Source organism: Cyprinus carpio, chromosome A13 (assembly GCF_018340385.1).
Source record: "Cyprinus carpio isolate SPL01 chromosome A13, ASM1834038v1, whole genome shotgun sequence".
Lineage (NCBI taxonomy): Eukaryota > Metazoa > Chordata > Actinopteri > Cypriniformes > Cyprinidae > Cyprinus > Cyprinus carpio.
Genome location: NC_056584.1, coordinates 3,153,674 through 3,163,153, shown reverse-complemented (window position 1 = coordinate 3,163,153; position 9,480 = coordinate 3,153,674). Strand labels below are relative to the sequence as shown.

The following is a 9,480-nucleotide window of genomic DNA, read 5'->3' as shown; positions in this document are numbered from 1 at the left end:
GCTTGAATATCAGTCATATTTAGCTGTGCCCTGCAGTAGGGAGGCTCTAGAAGACTTTCAGTAACATACTGAATGACTCTATTTTGTTAAAAGTATTTTTTTTTTGTTTTGATTAAAAAATGTTCATACTGTTTGTATCAAAATTAAAATGAATTTTTTATTTGACATATTCAAAGTTAAATAAAAATACTTGAATGTACAACTTCTCAATTTCTCTTTAAAGCAGTAACTACCATTTCTGTCCTTTGTTTCTTTTCAGTGTGACATAATGTCCTATGGTGAGACACACACAAAAGAACCACAGATTTGTATTTATCTCAAAATATCTTAAAGAACAGTTGAGTATTGTAGTAGGGGAAATATAATCACCACTCATCTTAAAATGGTATCATTTTCTGCAATTTTGAAAGGTTTGCACAAGGTTTGTCCCATTGTCAAAGTTTGTCTTGAAAATGTCCAACAAGTCATGTGGAAAAAAAAAATAATGTTATTCATAATCCCATATTAAATAAAAAACACTATATGAAAATAAGTGTCTAACAATGAAGATAAATCCATCTCATGCTATTTGTATATTATTATTATTTACTGTTAATGTTCAGTAAAAAAAAACTCTGTAAGATTTGAAAAAGTAAGTGACCCCTTATATTTTCTCAAATATCAGACTTCACGTTATGTAAATATGTATTTTTTCTTAAAAATTGTGTTTTACAAAATTAAAAATTACATTTTTTTCTGCATATTTGTCAAGTACCCATATGCAGTGTCTGCATAAATCTTTCTTTTTCTTTCTGCATTAATTTTTCTTCCTATTAATTAATTCATTCATTCTTTTTTTTTTTTTTTTTAACATGCAGTGTCCAAAAACACACAAATTCCTGGTGAAGCAACTAAGATCTTTGTCACATACTACTTTAAAGATGGTATTTATTAAAGAGGAGAGTGAAGACATGAAGATTGAAGAAACATTCAGAGTTAAAGAAGAAGATACTGAGGAACAAACAGGTTGGTTTCCATTCTTTAAAGGGGACATTGGATGGCCATTTTTTACAAGTTGGTTTGATTCTTTAGAGTCTTCATGAAATGTCTGTAACATACTTATGTTAAAATCCCTCAGTGGTCATGTAAAACAACATTCTTTTTACCTTGTCAAAAACAGCTCTGATCACAGCGACCAGTTTCAGTGCATGTCTCTTTAAATGCTGATGAGCTCCGCTCACCCCGCCCATCCATTCGTGGAAGAGGAAAGGTGATTTGCAAGAAATTATAAACAATTGAACGAATTCAGGTGTATTTGGTGTTGCATTACCATCAAAAACAAAACGAATCCTCTGCTTCCTCAGTGGATCTGATTCAGTTCAGTTCAAATGTATTCGTATAGCGCTTTTCGCAATACACATTCGCAATAAGCATCTGTGTTTTCGATGTAATGCAAACTAATCGGTGTACAACATCAAAATACTTGCCCCTTATTTACCCCTAATTTACATTGCATCCGTCTGCGCGTTACAACTCCGACACGGCCACTCTAGTCAATGCTTGTGTTTACACCACCGGCACCGCAGCACGTTTCCGAAGCAGCTCTCCGCGCCACTTCACTAAAGTTATGCCCCTTTTTATGACGGTAAGAGTGTGTGTTCGAATATGCTCTAGAACTGCTCTCACGATACTTTGATGTCATACACCGATCAGTCTGCGCAGCGCTGCTTCAGGTCGAACACACCTATTGGGTTTGTGGTGTTTAGAACTTATATCCGCCATATCCGTTATAGAACTTATATCCGCCATACGTCACTGCATCGCTATATCATTGATATCTCGATATGACACCTTTTTTTTATCATGTAAAAATTTATACCGGTATTATCGTGGAAGGTACGATATGGGACACCCCTAGCGGGTGTATATTTTAAGATGTATTCTTGTAAGCATTATAAATAGTTTGTGTTTCTTGTTTAAAACCAAATCTTAATTTTATACTGTATATTGAGCAGCGGAAGACGATGTTAACTCCATATGCGAGATACAGTACATAACTGAGGAAAAATGCATTGTTGGTCAGCACCCCCTAGTGTATATGTGGGAATTAGCTGAAGGTGATCAAACGTTTCGCGCTCGGTGTGAAAGTACCTTTCGTCTGCGATTCACCACGCTTTTTCGCATCTTGCTCAGTGTGAAAAGGCCTTAAGACTGCAGCCTACTACACTGAACTACACACCCATTTCAGGCCATGGAGTCTCTACTATTGATCTGATGACCTCAATCAGGTGTGTATGATTAGAGAGACAAAAATGTGCACTGTTGGGGTGGCTCCAGGAACATGGTTGAAATCCCATGGCTTAGTGAGTACAGGTTCTACTGTAGCTGTATTTTTTAGTCTTGATGTCTTTTGCTTTGTTCCATTAAACTGGAGTTAACTTTTTTTGTGTTTCTTTTTCACCTTAGAACTGATGCCGCTCAAAGTGGAGAGTGACATACTGATTCATATAGAAGAGAAAGATCAATATGATAAACATCATGATTTCATTACTGAAGATGAATCTTTTAGTTACTCACATAATGAAAATACTTTCTCACAAAAAAAAGTTCGAAAGATAGAAGCAAGAAATTATTTTGCTTGCTTTCAGTGTGGGAAGAGGTTCAGTCAACATGGAAACCTTCAGGCTCACCTAAAACTTCACACTGGAGAGAAGCCTTACACATACCCTCAATGTGGAAAGAGTTTTTATCAACATGGAAAACTTGAAGTCCACATGAGGGTTCACACTGGAAAGAGCCCTTTCACCTTTCAACAGTGTGGAAAAAGTTCCAACCAAAAAGGAAACCTTAATTATCATATGAGAGTTCACACTGGGGAAAGACCTTTCACATGCCAAAAGTGTGGAGAGAGTTTCAAACGACATGGAAACCTTAAAGTCCACATGAGAGTTCACACTGGAGAAAAGCCTTATAAATGCATGCAGTGTGGTAAGTGTTTTGATCTACATGGAAACCTTAAAGTCCATATGAGAATTCACACTGGAGAGAAGCCATTTATATTTGGTCAGTGTTGGGAGTCTTTTCGATATAACGGAACCCTTAATTATTACATGAAGACTCACTTAAGAAAGAACTGTTTTATATGATCAGTGTGGAATAAGTTTCACTGTGGGGAAAAACAAAAAACAAAGCAACACTTAAGACTTATAAAATGCAGTTTCAGATGTTTCTTGAGGTTAGTTTATGAACTTCTATGAAGTGTATTTTTGTACCCAAAAAGGTCCAATATTTGTAAAAATTATAATTTCCCATCCAAAATTTTACTCTCTGTAAACATCTCTTCGAGAAGTGAAAATACACACCTTATACATGCCCTCCTTCACAATATTTTGTTTTTTTTGATACTCGAGATGGTAAATACTGTGATAGAGCCATATATGTTTGAGTTTGAGTCAAAAGAAGTGAAAACAATGCAACCACAATGATGGTAACAGTCTGTTTCAGTGTGGTAATTGCTTTTGTTTGCTTAATTTCCAGTACTTGTCATATTACAAAGGCCACTACTTGTACACAGATGTGTACAAATTTGATCAACACTCAAACAATGGTTTACAGCAGTGGTCACAAACCTTTTTAAGCCCAAGATCCCTGACATCAGCCTTGCTGAAAGGCAAGATCTACCCATCAAAGAACTGACAGAAAAAGAAAGAAGAGATTGCATTTCCAACTTGAGACCTTTAATTTAGCATGTTTGAACTATGTGAAATGTTCTGGTTTAACCTGCTTTATAACTTTTAAATTTATGCAACCAAGAAAAACTTTGACAGTGCACCACTGTAACACAGCAGATCATTTGAAGTGCCATTGTTAACAGAAAAAGGGGCACTAGTAACAGTAAAATTATTTTCAATGATACTTCTGCAGGTACTAACATTTTCTAAATGAACTGTTCATTTTGTAAAATTCAACAAACAATCGTAATAATAAACACAATAAACAAACATTAGTAACATAATTCAGCTAACTGCGGTTATGTCCCATATTTTGCTGCATCAATTCACAATGTTATCAAAAGGCAAACTGCTGCTTACTCTGTTACTCACTCAAGTCAGTGTGATGGCTGTGATTGAATACTGTCCGTGAGTTCTCTGTAGTTTGGCTTGTAGCTAGACACAGTCAGTCTGTGAGATGTCTGTCAGTAAGGTGGCTCCTGTACTTTAATTTGACTATTTTCATTTGTGAAAATGGCATTTCACAGAGGTTAGTGGACCCAAAGTAAGCATTCACTTTCAGTGCACATGCGGTTAGGAGAGGAAACTTCTGTCTGTTGACAAGTCCCCAAAAGTCACTGTCCCTTGATCTGGCTTTCAGCTCTGTCATTTTACAAGTCAATTATCTCCATGTCTACTCCACTTGACTAAGCAAATACCTCCTGGAATTTGGCTGCAACCTGTTCTACATCAATGGGCATGAATGGGTTTGAGACAAACTCAGCAATACATCCCATGACGTCTAACTCTCCAAAATGCCAATTGAACTCTTTTGCCACTTTGTCCAGGTGAGCACAGTAATTCTCAGGGAGGAAAACATACTTGTTTTCAATGATATGTGATATTTTTTCCAGGTTGGGAAAGTGTGTTAGCTTTGCATTCTTCAGATGTGTGATCCAAACACCGAGCTTGGAATTAAATGCATTCACTGCGCTCATCGTGTGGGGCCTTTTCCCTGGAGCTCATTATTGGGTGTATTCAATTTCGAGGTCAAGTCTGTAAGAAGCCCCAGGTACAGCAGCCACACATCATCTGACAGTTCCTTGAGTTTCTCGTTTCTTGCACACAGAAGTCTTGATGCCAGTGAGCAAGTCAACAAAGCGTTGTAACACTTTTGCTCGTGTCGAGTTTATCAGTTTGATGACCAGTGTTATTGTGTGAGAAAAGTCCATAACTTTCCAAGCCAGGGCCTGCTGGTGAATCACACAATGATAGTTCATGAAGTTGGAAGAATCAGGATCATAACAGCACAGAGCTATAAAACCAGAGCGCACAACAAGCATTGCGGGCGCTCCATCAGCAGTAATTGCTACCAGTGTGTGAATGGGGATATCGTTTTCATTTTCACATATTTTTTAATCTCATTTGTAAATATCCTCACCTCTCATTCTCTCCTTTAAGTGCAAAAGATTAAGAAAGTCCTCTTTTGTTGTAGCATCCTGGAAAGCCTTTCTGACAAAAAACCACAAGCTGAGCTGTGTCCTTTACATCCAGCGATTCATCGAACTGTAGTGAAAAATATTTACAGATTGACAAGTCCTTTAAAACTTGTCGATGCACGTCCTCTGACAGTGACTCGACCCTCCTTGTCACTGATGCAGGACAGAGCGGTACACCACGGAGTGCATTTTTTAATCTCATCTTTGTTTTTGAAGTCCTTGAAAATAGTCTCGGCAGTAATGGCCATTGCTTCCTTAAATAATTCGTAATCTGTAAAAGGCTTTTTGTTTTTAGCCAAAAAGTGGCTTTCACGAAATGATGCTTCAGTAACAGCCTGCTTATGATCAGCAGATTTTGTAAAAATTGATTGCAGGGCCTTCAACACAGACTTTCTTAGCACGGATCAGGCTCTTTGGCGGGTAGCTGTCTTTAGATTTCTGGTGAGTCATGTTGTGGTGCTGTGGTGTGGTGTGGTGGTTTCCTCTTTTACATAGTGCTTGTTTTTGGTGACACAATATACAAACACACTTATCTTTCACCATGGTAAAAAGAAATTCCTCTTCCCATTCTTGGTTGAAGTTGTATGTTTTTGCTTTCTTTTGTGGAGCCTCCGACATTCTGAACACAGCTGTTAAACTTTGAGGGCTCGTGGGCTGTCGTCACTATATCGACGTTTGCGAATTTGTGACAGTTAAATTACTGATGTGTCTCATTGGTCTTGTTAATGAAAATTAACACAGCAGTTGGATCAAGTAAAATAAAGAGAGATGCAAAGCTTACCATTAATCACGATGTCTTTATTGTACTAATTTTTCTGTTATTTTCTTGAGCTACTGGGAGAGTGATAAAGATAAAGTCGATTGCGATCGCCGGGTTGGCAACCACTGCTCTAAACAAACTTGAAAGGTTAGCTCTATGTTTTGTCCATTTAATGAAAGTCAACCATAACATGCATCCATAAGATCTATTTTGGGATTAACTTGTCCTTTCCTATGATTGATTTAAAGATAAAACATTGCAAAGGATGTCTAATCCAAATTCTGCTTGTGCCCCACCAAGTGGATTAAATTGTGCAACAAGATGCTCCAAGGTTGCATTGTCCAAAGTGTTGTGATTCTTTCGTACTTGTACTCTGTCTGGCCAGTCAAGCATTGCTGCCCCCTGCATTCTTGATGTTGTTTCTCCTTGTTCAAATGGTCCTTGAACAACAGTTTAATCTGCTGGCCCAGCTCTTCTGCCAAAGATTTCTTGCATTGCTGTGGATCTTTGTCCTTGTTGTTCCAGGCAGCTTCGGACAAGAGTCTGCATTGGGATCTGATGTCTCTCAGTTCTCAGCCCATGGTTGTTCCATTGTCGGATGAAGGCAGTCAAGTCCCTGCTGATCCTTGGCAAGTAGACGTAATGTAGAGCCCAGAGATGCATTTCATTGTCTATGTCCACTATCACTTCACTCTCCAGGAAGTGGACGGGATTATAATAAACATTAGACAATCCCTGCCACATGTCACCCCAGAGCCTCTCAATACGCTAGTTATGAGTGCTCCTGCCTCTGATAGCACTGCCTCTCTCTGAGCCCCTGAACATTTTCATCATCACACAGACATCAGTTTTCTCCTCCATGATCTGTTCTGACCTTAGAAGGCACTCCATACCTGGCCACAGCATTCTAAAAAGCAATTCATTACAGTGCTGCTGCAGATGTTGTTTGAGGCACGGAGAAAGACTTTGAGACGACTGTAGCCATCTATACCACCATGAATGACAATTCTGCATCTAAAACATAACAGAGAAACGCTGTTATAATATAAGACATTAAGAACAAAAAGAAAATACATTACAGTACATCTTCCTCTAACAAATATTTTAATAATGGAAAGTTCACAAATACATTTTTATAATATATACTTTATTAAATGTTACATGTATAAAACAAAAAAGCATAGCCATGTAACGTGTATATCTACCTTATCAAATTGTGGTTACAATCACGGTGCCAAATAGAGTTTGGTCAAGCAACTTTATACAATCACCTCTGTGGTCTTCTTTGTGCAGCTGCCCAGGGGTTGGTTCGAATTAAACTCTTTCTCACTCTGTCTCTCTGCACCCGTACTCCAGCTGGCTGTAACTGTGGCCCTGACAGCCTCAGATCCAAGCTGATCATTCCCAGCCTCAATATCTTTGATCATGTCATCAAGGGCATCATCAGTTACATCAGAATATGTCACAGAGTGATTCAAATTGAACCTCCTGAAACAAATACAAAAATAACTATTGTTTATCATCAAGATAATGTTGATCAATGCCTAAAGATGTTCTTGTAGCTCGTGGTTGCCATGGAAACTTGGGGCCTGGGGTCATTCGCTGACATCCTGGCACCCAGTATGTTTATTGGGTGAGGGATCTGTGATTATATGTTAATCTAATGAATAATTGATTTGTTAAATCTAATGAACAATTGTGTGTCTGATTGGACCAAATGTTACATAATTCCCCCCTTTCGAACTTTGTTGTACATCCAATATACAATAGCGAGCGACGTCAGAGGTGAAGGAAATCAGACACGTACCTGCCGCTCATGGCTGGGAGACAGTGGTGGCTCTCGGGCTGCTGGTTGCCTCCAGGAGTGTTTGTGGTGCCGTGGTGGATGCTGTCAAGTGGTGAGCTGTGGTGATGTAAGCTGTAGCAAGGTGTGGGCCCTCAAGCTTGTGCAGCAGGTGTTGAAGCAGTGTCTCCTGTCATCCTGAAGTGAGTTGGTCTGAGTCAGATGGTTATTTGTAGGTGTTGTTTGCCAGTAGGCTATCCGTGGTACCTGCGGTTTGGAAGGAACAGCTGGGTTGGAGTCTCACTGGTGAGAGTGCAGGTGGTTCTGAGGATTGAAGGTAATTGTTATGGAGATTTTGTAGTGTGAAGAGAGATTCAGACTGACCTTGTGATGGTGGCAGGAGGGCAGCAGGTGGTTGTTAGCTCTCTGTTCTGCTAGAACATCACCAGAAGTCTGATGTTTGCAGTGTTGCTTTGCTCTTGTGGCTGGCACCAACTTGAGCTTGCCTGAGTTGTGTTGGGTGATGTTTCACAGTTGGGACCCATTGCTCCTCCCAGTACTCCTCAATCGACCCTACACCACTGATGCTGTGTTGCGTCAGGCAAGGAGTCAGTAGTTTGTCCTTCCCAGTACTCCTCAATCGACCCTATAGCAAGAGGGCAGATGGTGATGGTCAAACAAACTAAAATAAGGTAAAAGTAAAACGAAAAGGTACTAATAGCCAGGGGTGCACATAAGTGGTCCGCAGGTATGCATGCGCGACCAAAATAAAAAATGCACTGTAGAAATAAGTTCTGACATGTTTGACAGCTGTTAATGCACAATTACCATTTTAGATTGACAAACCGTACTGTATAAGATTTCTATTCAAATTGAAAGCACAAATCTAGGCTACCTTTCAAAGCACAGTGTAAAAAATGTAATTCACTGTTGCTCTTCAATCAGCGCTAAACCCAGAAGCGCATATACTTACTTGCCGGCAACCCGCCAAAATAAAATCCTGCTGAGTTTAAGGTTGAAAATTAATAAAATTAATAAAAAGAAGTAAATATTAGCATTTTATTTTTAAGTTTACTATAAAATAACCATATTTGTATTTAATACTGCCTTTCTTTTTTAAAATATAATAGTATTATCACACTTTATTTTGTTTATTTTATTTAAAAAAAAACTAACTAAATAAAGTGCATTAATATTATCACTATTATTAATTTATTTTTTATAGATAAATATAACATGTCACACTATGTGCAGTGTGAGGACCAAACCAAATCTCCAGGTTCTCTTAAGAGAACCGGGCTGAAAAACCTATGTGCACCCCTGCTAATAGCTGTAGGAAATTAAAAGGAAAAATAAATAAATTGATTTAATTATAGCTCAGATTTAATTTAAATCAACTTAGCTGAATTAGTACATTCAAGCTAAACGAAGGTAAATTCATGAAATAAAATCAAAGAGAAGTAGAAAAAAGTCAAAATAAAAATAACAAATAAAACAAAGTATGTTGGGAGGGACCGACCTTATTGAATCCAAACAGACCCTTACCAAAAAGTAGTATACTTCAAGTTCATTTTATTAAGTATACATAAGTAAAGTTCAAGTATATTTTAAGTATACTTTATGTAGCAAGTATACAAATATCAGTGTTCTAGCAGTATACTTGTAAGTGTACTTGTTTCAGTACTTCTTGGGACTTCTTGGACTCTGAGAACACCCGGCCATATCAGAGTCAGTCAGCGCTGTACGTGT

The 9,480-nt window shown here is 38.2% G+C and overlaps 1 long non-coding RNA gene across 2 annotated transcripts; it reads right to left on the bottom strand.

Moving 5' to 3' along the window:
- Nucleotides 1-3,717: 3,717 nt before the first annotated feature.
- Nucleotides 3,718-8,276, bottom strand: LOC122147173. Of its 2 annotated transcripts, none has more exons than XR_006161449.1 (4): nucleotides 8,116-8,276; nucleotides 7,756-7,998; nucleotides 7,154-7,436; nucleotides 3,718-6,962 (listed from the first exon to the last, which is right to left on the bottom strand). It is a non-coding gene; the product is annotated as an uncharacterized LOC122147173 (long non-coding RNA). The 2 variants fall into 2 exon arrangements; XR_006161448.1 differs by having other exon boundaries at nucleotides 7,220-7,436.
- Nucleotides 8,277-9,480: the final 1,204 nt, after the last annotated feature.